Raw genomic sequence first — 15,372 nt, forward strand, 5'->3', positions numbered from 1 at the left:
ATAGAGAGAGGCAGATAGATAGAGAGAGGCAGACAGATAGATAGAGAGAGGCAGACAGATACACAGGCATACAGATATATATGTGTGTCAAAATACATACACTCACAACCCACAGTTTGTGTGTGTATATATTATACACACTAACATACGCATATGTAGTCATGTATATACATAATGATAGAACGATTAGTGATTATAGTCGAGACGTTCCAAATAAAAAAACCACACACTATATTTCACAAAAAAATGTATTAACATTTTAAAATCTGTAAAGCCTGAATACAAAATTGCACAAATTAAAACATCCTACAAGTTCAACTGGAAATCCAAATTGCTTTCAGTCGGGTCCATGTAGAACTGGAAATCAGTGTAATTTCCTTGCGGATCAGGGTAAGCTGTCCGTATTGATTTAATCACACACGCTGGTATGGGGATTCTATTGTTTTTCCCCAAGAATCCATGTATCCACGCTGTATAAGAGCGATATGCGCCCACACGCATAACCCTAAGAAAAAACGAAAGGAAATATATTAATATTTCTAAACTTATTAAAAAAATTTTAATAGTCTACATGAAAACAAAAAAAAAAGACGCATTGATATCTTATGTTTTTCCATGTTGCCTTTTTCACTAACCTTTTTTCCTTTTCAAATAAACTTTTTCCTTTGTTAAAAATTATACTTGCATTGTCTTGTGTGTTGTACAATAAAATTGTAATAAATACCTATTGTTTGTGGTGTCGTACTGTCTCCGGGTGACCAGTGCAGATAGTCTTATCGCGTGTTCTATGTTTTCGCGCACAAGCGCATACTGAGCAAATAACGGATGTTGTGTAACACATACGCAAGCTTCTGGTAACATCTGTAGGACTACTTTGTGTTCTCGACAACAGACACACTCCGCCACTGTGGGCATGCAAATGCACTGCCCACAGTGACACCACTCTTTGTTGGCAAGCCTGCCATGGGGATCTTCAGTGGATCCTGAAGCACCCGCTTCTGGTGCACCCTGCGGATCGTTTTGAAAACACTGGAGACTGCTTATGTCCGCCTGAGCATATAGCGAGTCTGCCAGTTGTTGTTGAACCTAAGAAGGGATTAATATGAAGAATACTGTATTTAATGTTTTAGGAAAAAAGGAAGGGGTACATTTTTAATTGTATGGTGTTGCTGAAAGCGGCATGATCATCCTTATTAGGCAGGGCACAGATTCCTGTATGTATATGTGCATACATACACAGACGTACGTACGAGTTTGTATGTATATACACAGATGTACGTACGTGTTTGTATGTATATACTGACTTACGGGTGTGTATGCATTAACACGTACACGCGTGCGTACCGGTGTATGCCTAAACACGTACACGCGTGTGTCTGTGTGTATATATATATATATATATATATATATATATATTAAATATAATGTGTGTGTACACACGTAATTAAGTGTGACTGTATATACACATACACTCGTTCCTACGTGTGACTGTATATACACATACACTCGTTCCTACGTGTGACTGTATATACACATAAACTCGTTCCTACGTGTGTATGTATATACAGATACACACGCGCATGTGTGTATATACACACACACACGTGTGTATGTATATACACACGTGTGTGTATGTATATACACACGTGTGTGTATGTATATACACACATGAAATAATGTATTGAAATAATAAATTGTACAGGACTGATGCATAGTTGCGGTTTCAAACAATAAACAAAAAAAATTTTATACATATTTCAACACATACCGCCGAATAATGCCGAGTTTCGGGGAAATCCTCATCATTTTCCTCGCTATCAGATTAAAAGTCCTGCTAAAAAAAAAAAAAATGTATTCTGTTTATTACCATTGGTTTGCTGCAACCTTTCTATTTTCAGCAAAAACTTACCTCTCCAAAAGAATCGGATGAATAATCAAGCTCCTCAAATTCAAGATCTTCCTGGTACATGTTTGTTCTTGAATTGGACTACAAAAAAACTTTAAAAAAAACAAAAAAACACCAAGTTAGTGGCACTTCAATAACAGTTATGGAAGCAGCAGCATTTTCTAATAACAATCTTTTAAAGGTCCATGGCAGGCATAATTTAGGCAAATTTTAGATTGATTACTGGGCGATTGTGGACAGATTGTTGATAGCTAGCATTATCCGCAGTCTGTAGGCAGATAGCATGCATATTGTATGTAGAATGCAGGTTAATAGTGTCGATTGAAGGCAGTGTTTGTGTGTAGATTGCATGCAGATGCTATGTCTATTCCATGCAAATTTTCCGAAGATTGCATGATAATTGTATGAATGAATTGTGCGGAATGTATGCTGATTCAAAGCGGTTTGCAGTCACATGCACATTGCAGCACATGGCAGGCACATGGAAGCACACGGCAGGCACAAAAAAAAAAAAAAGGCAGGCACATGGAAGCATACGGCAGGCACAAAAAAAAGCAGCAAACGGAAGCACACGGCAGGCACATGGAAGCACACGGCAGGCAAATGGAAGCACATGGCAGGCCCCCCCAAAAAAAGAAGCACACGGCAGGCACCAAAAAAAAAAAACAGCACACGGAAGGCACAAAAAAAAAAAAAAAAAAACATGGAAGCACACGGCAGGCACAAAAAAGAATTAAAAAAAAAAAGGACATGGCAGGCACACGGCAGGCACAGAAAAAAAAGCAGCACATGGCAGGCACACAGAAGCACACGGCAGGCACATGTTAGAACCCGGCAGGCACATGGAAGCACACAGCAGGCACAAAAAAAAAAAAGGGAAGCACACGGCAGGCAAAAAACAAAATAAAACAAAAAAACACATGGAAGGCACACGGCAGGTATATGGAAGCACACGGCAGGCACAAAAAAAACGAGAACACGCCAGGCACATGGAAGCACACGGCAGGCACCAAAAAAATAAAAAATACCCCTGGCAGGCACACGGCAGGCACATAAAAGCACACGGCAAGCACAAAAAAATAAAATAAAATACACTGCAGGCACATGAAAGCACACGGCAGGCACAAAAATAAAGAAAAAAAGAAAAAAGCCGGCACAAAAAAAAATAAAAAAAAAATACACGGCAGGCACATGAAAGCACACGGTAGGCACAAAAAATAAAAAAATAAGCACATGGCAGGCGAATGGAAGCAGGCGGCATGCACAATAAACACTGCAGTCGCGATAGCAGCACACAGCAGGAAAAAAAAAACGCAGCACATGGCAGGCACTATAAAAATGTAAGACACATTACTATACAGGGCATGCACAATACATTTTTCATGCACAGACTCACTGCATAAGGCAATGATCCTGTGCTAATAAAAGCATGAAAGAGTACCGCGGAAAGGTGCACTTACCTGCGCTTCTGTGTGGTCAAGAGATGGGAGAAACAGCTGTTTGCTGTTTTCTCCGGTAGACTCCACCTCCCGCTGTGACGCTTTCTGCCGACCAGCCAATGTGGCGGCTGGAGCGGCGTTTCATTCATTTGCAAGTGCACGCCTCCACCGATGACGTCAGTCACCTGCTCACGTGACCGGCGTCTCGGGAGCGCGCATGAAGGCCTCCAGGAAGAGCGAGCATTGCACCGTGGAACGCACCCAGGGACAACGCAGGCGCCATCTTACATGGAGAAGTTTAAAAGTTATTATTTCTGCTAAACTGTAAGTAGGATGCGGTTTATAACCGCTCAAAAGGGCTGCTTTATGACGGGGGGTGACAGGGGGAATGGGCTAATAATATAAAATTTTGCGGTTTTGCCTCGGGACAACCCCTTTAAAACAAATTAAATTTCAGAAAAGCTTTGGGAGCTCAAGATGAATGTTTATGCGAAATCCAAGAAGCTGTTGTACAAACAGGTAAACTAAACATAATAATTCAAACTAATTGACTTTGAAGTTAATTTTTGTTTATTTAGCATCTATGAAAATATACCTACTTATCTTAACTCTAAGCTGCTCCATTACTTTACTGGGAATATAAAGTTTTGTGCTTAGCTTAAAGCCATATATAAAAGTTCTTCTAAATGTATATAGTATGATCATTTTCCTTAGGACTCTAAAATGTGGCAAAAAATGCCATTCTCACACCGTTATCCTACCAGCTGCAGGGTGTATTTTTTAGTGCTGTGCCACAGCTGCTGCAGAACATCAAAATATACACTATCAAAATAATTTTCAGACATGAATGTCTCTTTACTTCTAAGGCCGGAATCACACAGGCGAGAAACTTGCGCCAGTTTTCTGCGATGCAAGAGCCCGGAAAATGACACAACTATGAAATGTATTTTTTTCAATGTGTTTATTCCCATGTGCGACTTTTCTCTTTATGTGATCCTGCGAGAATTAAAAACCGCAGCATGTCCTGTCTTGTTTCAGAATGGTATGTCTTCTTGCCCATGTGTTCCTAAGGACCCTCTGTATTCTCGCATTGCCTTGTGTTGTCTTGCAATGTTTCTGTGATGCATTTTCATGCGTATTGCTATGGGAATATATGCAAATTTAAGCGGACGTGCTCATCAGCTTCTTAGCAGTGTGGAGGCCTGTTTGGAGCAGCGTGGAGGCAGGAGTTGTTGGCAACTTTCAAAAACACGACATACATTTATATAGACGAGGAGCACTTGATCTATCTGGTGCAGGGGCACCCCATCCTGTGGTACATCAGGAGAGTGGAGTACCATATCAGGAGCCGGAGGGACTTGGTGTAGGAGGAAGTTGCAGAGCTTCTTTTAGGGAAGCAGTGGGAGTCCCCACACTCCCTCCACAATACTGATGCCAGCCATAAGCCCCGTTCCCTGCAAATGATGCAACAGGATACCCGCCTGTATCACATCTTGTATCCAAGCTAAAGGCAGCCCAATAGGTTACTAGAGCCTCCATGCCCCCCTGTATCACAATTTGCATCCAAGCTAGAGGCAGCCCAACAGAGTACTAGAGCCTCAATGCCCCCGTATCACATCTTGTATTCAAGCTAGAGGTGGTACAACAGGGTACTAGAGCCTCCATGCCCACCCATATCCCATCTTGCATCCAGGCTAGAGGCGGTACAACAGGGTACTAGAGCCTCCATGCCTGCCCATATCACATCTTTTATCTAAGCAGGAGATGGTACAACGGGGTACTAGTGCCTCCATAGCCACCCATATCATATCTTGCATCCAAGCTAGAGGTGGTACAACAGGGTACTAGAGCCTTCATGCATGCTGTACCACATCTTGCATCCAAGCTAGAGGCCGTACAACAGGATACTAGAGCCTCTATGCCCACCGTTATCACATCTTGTATGCAAGCTAGAGGCAGTACAACAGGGTATTAGAGCCTCCATGCTGCCCTTATCACATCTTGTATGTAAGCTAGAGGTGGTACAGCAGACTACTAGAGCCTCCATGAGAAGGAAATATATATATCCTTGTAGGTAGATAAGAGAAAACAATGGAATATATACATTTATATAGATATAGTTATGTGCCTTTCTTTTTATATGTATACTAACTTTATTCTCATATGTACTAACTCTATGAAAAACTTAATACTTCGCCTTACATCAGATATGCCAAGATGCTTTGCAAGGCAAACAGAGAAAGAATGTCCAAAGAAACTGGATGAAGGTTAAAGTGAAGGAGAGAAGAGATATGGAGAATGCATGCTTAGCTGCTTTTTTAGAATTGAGTGGGTGATTCTTTGCACTGGAGTTAATTGAATATGTGATTTTCTGTACATAAGCCAGAGGCGCCATATCAAGATAACGACTGTTCAACTATGCATCTGAACTTTCACTATCTCAGGCCGGAAATCCGGACTTTCCATATATGGTTATACGGTGGAGTTGAGCCAATGAGCTCATCACCCATTTCTAGTTATGAGACCAAAGGGTATAAGATCCCATGTAATCTGTAATAAAGCGCGCGGCGCAGTCATGTCCCCGTGTGAGGAACTATACCAGACTTCCGTGTGTGGTGTTTTCTTCCTTACCGCCGGCAGCGGGGCAAGTGGGGTGGGCCTGATTGGTGCTGTACTTAGAATTTCTCTGACAAATGGTGCCGAAACCCGGGACGACAAAACCGGAGCCGTGCAGCCCTGTCCACCCGGATCCACGCCACGGGGAAGCCGTCCTGCTGCAAACCGAGCCTGATCAACTCACAGAACTCCACGTAAGACCAGCATATATTTATGTTGTGTTTTACACTGCGAGTCTTGCAGCAGGAGGGACTATCTGTGTTTTGTGACCGGACGGGTTGGGTTAAGAGTTCTACACGGTAACTCGTGTGGGCTTCGGGTTTGCCGTCATGGACCACTGACCGTGATATGCGCACCAATCGCTCACCCAGAAACTAGTCTGTAGTCTATTTGTACTTTGAAGTCCATAGTGTTTTAACAATAGTGGAGATTGTTGTATCTGCAGAATTTTTTTTCCTCTTACTTTTCATTTTGTCTCATAGTAGAAGGGACCCTCGGTTTTAGTTTAGTTAGTTAATGGTTTAGCAGAGGAGGAGATGCACTCTATGAGATAGGTCTCATAGAAAAAGGGACTCTCGGTTGTTTTGCCTTATATATGGGGCTAACGATTTGATTTCAGAGAGATGCATTCTGTGAGGCTGGTTCCATAGGAGAAAGGACCCTCGGTTGTTTTGCCGGTATATAAGGGGCTGACAATTTGGAATTAAGAGGGATGCACTCTATGGAGCGTGTTATTATTATTGTTGTTGTTCTAATATGCGTAAGATCTTATTAAAGAAGACAGAGCCCTTTATGGGCCGCCGCCGTGCGGATCAATTGGTGGAGGAGAGACAGGAGTTCCAATGTGTAAAATGTAAGAAAACTTATGAAAATGTGTAACAAGGACCCGCACGGTAGATTACAGCATGGTGTCTGGGAGGAGGTCTTTAGGACCAAGAAGCGTGCCTTGAAAGACCAAGGTTTCCTAGAAAGTGCTGGAGTGAGGAGGAGAGAGAGACAGTCAGAGAGAGTTAAGTATGTACACATTATTTGTTTAGTAAAGTATCCGTAAGTGAAATGTTGGAAAGTACAGTAAGTGATCAAGAGGGTGTCGGGAGAGTGTCTATTGAAGGTTACATTGGCAGTTAGGTAGGGAGAGAAATATGGGGAACAAGCAAAGTCGAGAAGAAGGTTACAATGCATGTGATTTGTTGGCAAAGAGAGAGGAAAAGGTGTATAATATGTATAATCCATACTAGATGGATATATATATGTGTATATATGTATATACTGTATGTGCAAATGGTTAACTGAGCTTGCTTTTAGATGAGAAAGATTGTTTACATGAAGCTGCAGAGCTTGTGTTTAGTTTTCAAGGTCAAGCGATAAAGTAGAGAGAATGAAATAATGACCCTGGAAAATATCTTTGCTTGCTTAAATGGAATGAAAGCTTATAATGAATTTAATTAATTATACTGTCTTACAAGGCAGGAAATATAGCAATTTCTAAGGTATATTCTTACTTATACAGGGGTTGAAAATGCAAAACAACTCAGTCAGTGAATGCATATTCGGAGAGATAACAGTTGGTTTTACAAAGGTGGGGGCTTTCAGATTTCACTCCAAACTCAGGGTCACAGAAACTAAAATACTTTAGCGTTTAATATAGCATATAATAGCTTCAGTAAATAAGAAAGAGAGAATGTCTCAGTCACTCAGCAAACTTTTTTCACATAATTTGTCAAAGATAGCGCTCATTCACAATCTCATCTCAATAGAATCATGTACTTTATAACATTATAGCACTCACCTCAATGTTTTTCAACTGATGTATGTTTGTTTGTCAAACTTTTTTTTGTCTGTGCGTCTGTGTGTACTGGGACACCTTCAATAGGGGGTGACGGAGCAGACTTGAGCGCATGGATGGATGAAAGTTAATGCCCAGTGCTCAGGCTGTGATGAATGTGGGATGTGTGATGCAGATATTGACTAGGGATGGAGGTCCCCCCCATGCATGGGACTTTACTTGGTTGTGATGTGGATGCTTGGACGGTTAAGCTGAAATGAAGGTGTGAAAAAAAAAGACGCAAGCGACCAATATCGAAGGGGTGGAGCTAGATGATGTAAAGGACGTAATGTTTCATCCCTCTTGTCCACAAGGGAGGGGGTGAGGATCTTGAGCAGCTAGTAAAAGTTTTTTTGTTTTTTTTTCTCTCTCTCAAATTTGATAAGACATTGCAGGCAGGATCAGATTAATAATGAATTTGCTTAAAGGATATCACATTTCCAATATTAATAGATGTTTGTAGATTATTCTGCCCCGATGTAACTCATGTCTCTGTTATTGGTGCTAACATCTTACAGGCCTTATCTGCATCCATCAAATCTTTTTACAATGTGATACTACCTTGAACTTGGCTACTCTTCTTACAATTGAGTATCCTGGTTCAAAGGGGGGGGGGGAGGAGAAGGCATAGGTGATCTAGGTATTGCAAATCAGCCATTTTTAAATTTTTTGCAACAAGATTCTGATCTTTTTGAAATAGAATATCAGCCTGATTGTCTAGCATTGATGCAACAAGAAAATTTAAGTTTTAAAAAGTTACTGAAAGCCCTTGTTAACAATGCATATTTTGAGTTGTTTTTTATAGATGGTACCAGGGTGATTGACGACTCCACACTGGATATGTAGTGGTCACACAACAAGATGTCCTAAAAGCAGAATGCTCCGCATGTCGCAGTACAAGAAGCGGAACTAAAAAGGCCATCACTGAGGCGAGTAGAGTGGCCACAGGTAAGACGGCAACCTTTTACACTGACTCCCGGTATGCATTTGGCATAGCTCATGATTACGGCCCAACAGGGAAGGCCAGACAGTTTTTTACCTCAGCAGGACAGCCAATTAAAAATGATGCAGCGGTCTCACGGAGGCCCTACTTCTACCCGACAAAGTGGAAAGCTCACATCAATTCCTACACCGGAGAAGCAAGAGGCAACACCATCACAGACCACACAGCAAAAGTAGCGGCCCTCAAGCCGTGGAAGAAAAGAAGAAAAGAAGAATTTAACAATAACTTTGACTAAACCTTGGACTTTGATATGATCTTGGACTTTGATATGAATTTGGACTTTGATACAAACTTTGAACTTTGATATGCTAAAGACTTTACAGTTACAAGCCAGCAAGGAAGAAAAGGAAAAATGGAATAAAAAGGGACAGCATATGGTGAACAGTCAACAGCACTTGCCTACCACGGTCCCTGTGCCCCATGATGGCCCAGCTGACGCACGGAAAGACGCACCTCTATGTCAACGCATGAACGAGGACGGGTGGCTCCTTGGTTTTCTGTAGCTGCTGCATCATTTGTCCAATTTTGCATGATCTTTGCCGTAAGCAACAGGGCAGAAGTAAATTTGCCACATAACACTTGCCTAGACCACTCTACCCATTTCAGGGATTGCAAATTGGCTACACTCAGCTCCCACTTGTTGGGAAGCATGAATATGTGCTTGTTGTTGTTGTTGATGTTTTTCAGGTTGGAGACCTACTCTGTTGCCAAAGTAAATAAGCAGGTAACCGCATAGAAGCTCATGAATGAGGTAATCCGGAGATACGGGGTACCGGAAGTGATTGAGTCAAACAAAGGTACACACTTCACAGGTGAAATAATGCAACACATCATGTCTGTTTTGGGTATATTCCAGGCTTTTCACACACCCTACCATCCACGGAGTAGTGGGAAAGTAGATACAAAAGGCAATGAAGAAAACGGGCAAATCTTGAATTGAGTGTCTCCCATTGGTTTTTCTTTTTCTTAGGAGGGTACATGCCACAGTATCAGAGTTTGGGGAATGATTTTCTTGTTAATTTTGTCATAGGTCTCTCCAAGGAATTGTCAATAATGCATTCTGCAGTCTCTGCTTTTCTCCCAGGTCCTACAGATGAGTGTCACAATCTGAACCCAGGTGACAGGGTCTATGTAAAAAGTTTGAGAGAGAAACCCTGTTTAAAGGTCCTTACCAGATGTTGCTTACCACCCCCACTGCAGTCAAGCTCGAAGGAAAGCCCACTTGGATCCACACTTCGCACTGAAAAAACTCATGATCCTGCATATCCTTTACATGCTATAATGTGGTACAATTCCTCTAACACACACCTTTGACTACTGTACACTAGCCCCCTGTTTCAGAACAAATTAATACAATCAAATGTGCAATATGAAGAGTACACTGAGGGTAAGAATCCAACACCGCATCGTGCTAAGAGAGATGTTGACACTCAAGGTGGTAACTTTGATCCACATGTATACATAGATGTAATAGGAGTGCCAAGGGGGGTGCGGGATGAATTTAATTCTTGAGATCAGATTAAAGCAGGTTTTGAGTCCTTATTTGCTATTGTCACTGTTAATAATAATGTAGATTGGATGAATTATATCTATTACAATCGGCAGAGATTTGTAAACTACACCAGAGATGCTTTACAAGGGTTAGCTGACCAGTTAGGGCCCACTGCATCCATGGCCCTAGAGTGGCCCTGGATATGATTTTAGCAGAAAGAGGTTGGGTATGCAACTTTCTGTATGTGTATTATCCCTTTGATCAAAAAGAGTGTGAGTAAGGGACTGGACAATATGACACCAAAATTTCCCTTGTTTGAAAAAGATGAAGAGCCAGTTCCGATAATGCCAACCACGTAAGTTACCAGAAGAATGGAGAAATGTACTAGTACTTCGCCTGCCCCGATCTCCTAAGATGAACTGTCAGTGGACTTCCCATTTGCCTAGGGATAGTGCAGAAGACCTTAGCTTCCGGCGAGGGGACACCCTGTGGGGTGTTAACTTGTACAGATAGAGGGTATGGATGCCCGGAAATAAGCCCAGGGAATCCATGGCCTCCTTCTGAGGTGAGGTAGGGATCCCCCCTCCTAGGAGTAGGGACTTACGGGCAGTGGAGAAACCCTGACACAAGGGAGAGGCGACCGAGGAAGAGTGCAAGGTCTGGTGCTTGATCTCCGTATTAAGTTTTTAGGGGGGTTTGAGAAGGAAATATATATATCCTTGTAGGTAGAAAAGAAAACACTGGAATATATACATTTATATAGATATAGTTATGTGCCTTTCTTTTTATATGTATACTAACTTTATTCTCATATGTACTAACTCTATGAAAAACAATACTTCGCCTTACATCAGATATGACAAGATGCTTTGCAAGGCAAACAGAGAAAGAATGTCCAAAGAAACTGGATGAAGGTTAAAGTGAAGGAGAGAAGAGATATGGAGAATGCATGCTTAGCTGCTTTCTTAGAATTGAGTGGGTGATTCTTTGCACTGGAGTTAATTGAATACGTGATTTTCTGTACATAAGCCAGAGGCGCCATATCAAGATAACGACTGTTCAACTATGCATCTGAACTTTCACTATCTCAGGCCGGAAATCCGGACTTTCCATATATGGTTATACGGTGGAGTTGAGCCAATGAGCTCATCACCCATTTCTAGTTATGAGACCAAAGGGTATGAGATCCCATGTAATCTGTAATAAAGCGCGCGGCGCAGTCATGTCCCCGTGTGAGGAACTATACCAGACTTCCGTGTGTGGTGTTTTCTTCTTTACCGCCGGCAGCGGGGCAAGTGGGGTGGGCCTGATTGGTGCTGTACTTAGAATTTCTCTGACATCCATAGCCACCTGTATCATATCTTGCATCCAAGCTAGAGGTAGTACAACAGCGTACTTGAACTTTCATGCATCTCTTATCACATCTTGCATTCAAGCTAGAGGCGGCCCAACAGGGTATTAGACCTCTATGCCCACCCTTATGACATCTTGTATGCAAGCAAAAGGCGGTACAACAGGGTACTAGAGCCTCCATGCTCCCCCTTATCAAATCTTGTATGCAAGATAGAGACGATACAGCAGGGTACTAGAGCCTCCTTTCAAGGGGTCAGTTTTTCACAATAAATTATCCTTTTGCACTGATATTGTAATCACTTACTTGTATCAAATATCAGAGAGAAAGTTTCATTCCATTCCAACAACTTCTCTTATGGGAGAGATTGTTTTTTGACAATGAGTGTACATGGCGGATTCTAAATCTGTATGTGGGTTTTGAGAGCAGAATTCAACCTTTAAGACCTAAGGCAAACTGCACCAAAATCCATGGCAAAATTCTTACCATTTTGTTTTTTCATTAAACTAAGCTTTTTATGAAGGGGTAGAAGAAGAACATCTTTTGGGTCCACAAGAGGCTCAGCAACGACATTTTTCTCGGCAGAGTCAAGATTTATTGCAGGCCAGTCCGCTTGAATGTAATCTGATTTCCTATCCCTACTCCAAGTGCTGCAGACCTCTTTTCAAATATTTTCCTATCCCTACTGTCCCACATACATAAAAAGCAACAGTATTTAGTGTACCCCAGTTGCATTCCTAAGAGTACAACCATGACTTTTAGATTTTCCTCTTGTGTTCAGCATATTTGATTGAGTCGAGGAGGGCTGTCATGTTTGCATAAAAGTCTCCTTCACGTGAACTGCATGACCAACAGGAAAAGAAGGAAGACGGTTGCTGTTGTGAAGTAATACAGCTTTCAAACTAAGCTTGGAGGAGTCTATGAATAGCCTCCATTTAGTTGGATCATGGTTCAGATTCAAACATTTTATCCAGCCATTAACGTCGCAGCAAGCAACCAGATTGGTTTTATTCCGAAAAAAAGAAGCAGATCCCCCTGACGTTGGAGAAGACTCCATTGCTGTAGTCTTGACCCTAGAAGTTACGCCTTCTCCTTTGACAAGTCAAGCTTTCGAATGAGATCCCTCAACTCCGCATGACTCAGTCTGTGCCATGTATCATCTTTTACCTCAAAGTCAGGGTCATGGGATGTGGAAGGCTTGTTGAGTTCTTCTTTTTCCACACTTTCTTCAGTTTCTACTTTAAACTCATAATGTTGGGGTGGAATAGGAACTGGTCAACTATCTGAATGTGGAATAGCAGATGGAAGATTTGGGTATTGAACTGTTCCTGTTTTCTTCATTGACAATCCTTCCTTTATAGGCTGAGTCAAGCAGAAATAGCAGTCATCTGTATGGTTTGTAGGCTACTGCCAAACCATAGGCACGGCAAAAGCCATAGATAATTTTTTTTTTTTCAGCCAATCTCGTAGTTTAACTGAGCAAGAGTTGAAACATATATGTGGAGCCCATGACTTATCATGGTCCCCTACATTCATACCAAAATAATGCTGATAGGCAGTCTTTATAAGATTGCGTTTCTGAGACGAAAATGTTATTTCACCACAAATGTAACAAAAATTCTTCACTAAATTTACACATTTTTGTGGCATTTTGATATAGAAAATGTTACACTTCAAAGGCACTCCAAAACCAGAAATTCTGAGAAAAGGTAAAGCAAAAACAATATGAAACTCAGTCATAGCAACACTTATTATGTTTATAACCTACAAACATATGGAGAACGTTGTGTTATGTCAGATGAGAGGTGTGAGAACTACCCCCACCCCAAAAAAACCTCCAACAAAATAAGAATGTAAACTCTAAGAAATGATATGTCACTGTATCTCCAAAGCAAGAGCTAATCGGTCATTTGTATGTTGATTTTTGAATTCAGCAGATGAAAATACATAAGAATACGCTAATTTTGAGCCCGAAACAAAATCATCATTGGGCAGTGTAATCAATGTTAAATTTGTACGGCTTCTAAATGGTTAAAAAAACGAAAGCTTTTCAAATCTGCATCCAAAATAAGGTAAACGGATGGAAATATATATCCTAGCAAAAATGTGTACAGTATGTTTGTACATATTTATTATATTACAATTGAAAATGTGAAAAAATGAGAATTTAAAAAAAAATTGCCCAATTTTGGCGCTTTTAATAAATATACACAAATATTATTGGACTTCTGACCTAGTTGGGATAATTTGCACTCACAATGCCTAGGCCTGTGTTCCTTCCAGATTCCGTGGGGTCTGCTCTGACTCGTACTTTCGCTGCTGCAGGGAGGAAAAAGTCTCTCTGACGGCTGGGTCCACCATCTTTGTATCACTATCTCCCTGGCTTGTGATTGGCTCAGACTGGCTGGTCTGAGACTCAGCTTTCCCTCTTGTGTCCGATCTCTCCTACCACATCTTCTCTTCTCTGTCTCTCTCCCTACATTAAACTCTGCCCCCCAATCAATCCTAACCCAGACAGAAACCGCTCACAACACACAGAGCAGGTTAGGGTGACAGGGGTGCAAGAACATACAAGTTGGTTGTGACAACAATGACACAGACATACACACATACACATTCCACATGAGATAGCCAAACAAGAGCTGTGGGGGCCCCAACCTCAGGCAACTACAGTTGTTTGTCTATAATTGTCCTGTATATAACAACCAGTCCACATTTTTTACTAATTAATGTAGAAAAAGAGTTAATTACAAAGGGTTCACTTACTTTTTCTTGTAGCTATATGATATTAAAATCCCTTTTAATTCAGAATTGATCAGGAACTGTCAATCAACACCAGTGCACTGAAACTGCAAATATTAACCCCTTCAGCATTTGTATTTGTTGATGCACCATGCAGCTACAATGTATATATACATCCTCTACTTTAGCGGCACATCTTATCGTGTAGCTTTCTGCCAGTAGGTTAGCTCTTGCTAATAAACAGTGAGGAATGTAGTGGTCAAAATGAGTCAAATTACCAGCTAGCGACAGGCGAAACCAGAAAATTGAAATGGGGATCTTTGTTCTCAGGTCTTCTATTGATGATAGGCATGGGTGGACTGGCCAGTGAACTCACCAGGAAAATTCCCAGTGGGTCGATTGGGTCCTGGGGCCGGTGCTGGGGGTGACAATTTTTTTTAAATTTGACTGCAGAAGTGACATAAAATAAAAAAAACACATTTACTCACCGGGGTCTGTCTTCTCGGCTCATGGGCTCTGAAGTTCACTCAGCATTGGTTTTGCACTGATTTTCACATTACACGGTCACGTGGTTGCTACAATCAGTCTCCAGCCTCACCAATGCTAGGGACTGGCACTAGACGTAGCGATTACGTGACCATGAAACCCAGGTGAGTGTATGTGGTTTTTAATTTTAATGCATACAATAGGGGGCAAAGGGGATATTATTATTATGATCAGGAGGAGTATTCTTATTACCAAAAGAAGGACAAGTGAGGCATTATTTTTATTACTAGAAGGTGGCCATGAGGGGCATTATTATTACTGAACGGGGACAGTAGGGGCATTGTTACTTAAAGGAGCCCGTATAGGATTTTATTACTTAGTGAGAGTATAAAAGAAGGCACTTTTACTTTGTATGGGGCACTAAAAGTGGTACTTACTCTGTGGTGCCTACAGAGAGCACAAAAAGGGAATACTCTTATGCTTTATTACTATCTGGGCCACTCTGGATAGGA

At 41.4% G+C, this 15,372-nt stretch overlaps 1 long non-coding RNA gene across 3 annotated transcripts in view; it reads right to left on the bottom strand.

Moving 5' to 3' along the window:
* Positions 1-234: 234 nt before the first annotated feature.
* The window catches only part of LOC136593537 (uncharacterized), a 30,800-nt gene continuing 15,662 nt past the window's right edge, over positions 235-15,372 (bottom strand). The window contains exons 1-5 of one of the 3 annotated variants that reach the window (XR_010788254.1): positions 14,399-14,665; positions 1,910-1,998; positions 1,769-1,834; positions 725-1,086; positions 235-505 (exon numbers count right to left, since the gene is read on the bottom strand). This is a non-coding gene — a long non-coding RNA (uncharacterized lncRNA). Of the gene's footprint in view, positions 506-724; positions 1,087-1,768; positions 1,835-1,909; positions 2,493-14,398; positions 14,666-15,372 lie in introns of those variants that run through there. The other 2 variants (XR_010788253.1, XR_010788252.1) reach the window with 2 other exon arrangements.

The sequence above is a fragment of the Eleutherodactylus coqui genome, unplaced genomic scaffold, assembly GCF_035609145.1.
Source record: "Eleutherodactylus coqui strain aEleCoq1 unplaced genomic scaffold, aEleCoq1.hap1 HAP1_SCAFFOLD_312, whole genome shotgun sequence".
Classification (NCBI taxonomy): Eukaryota; Metazoa; Chordata; class Amphibia; order Anura; family Eleutherodactylidae; genus Eleutherodactylus; species Eleutherodactylus coqui.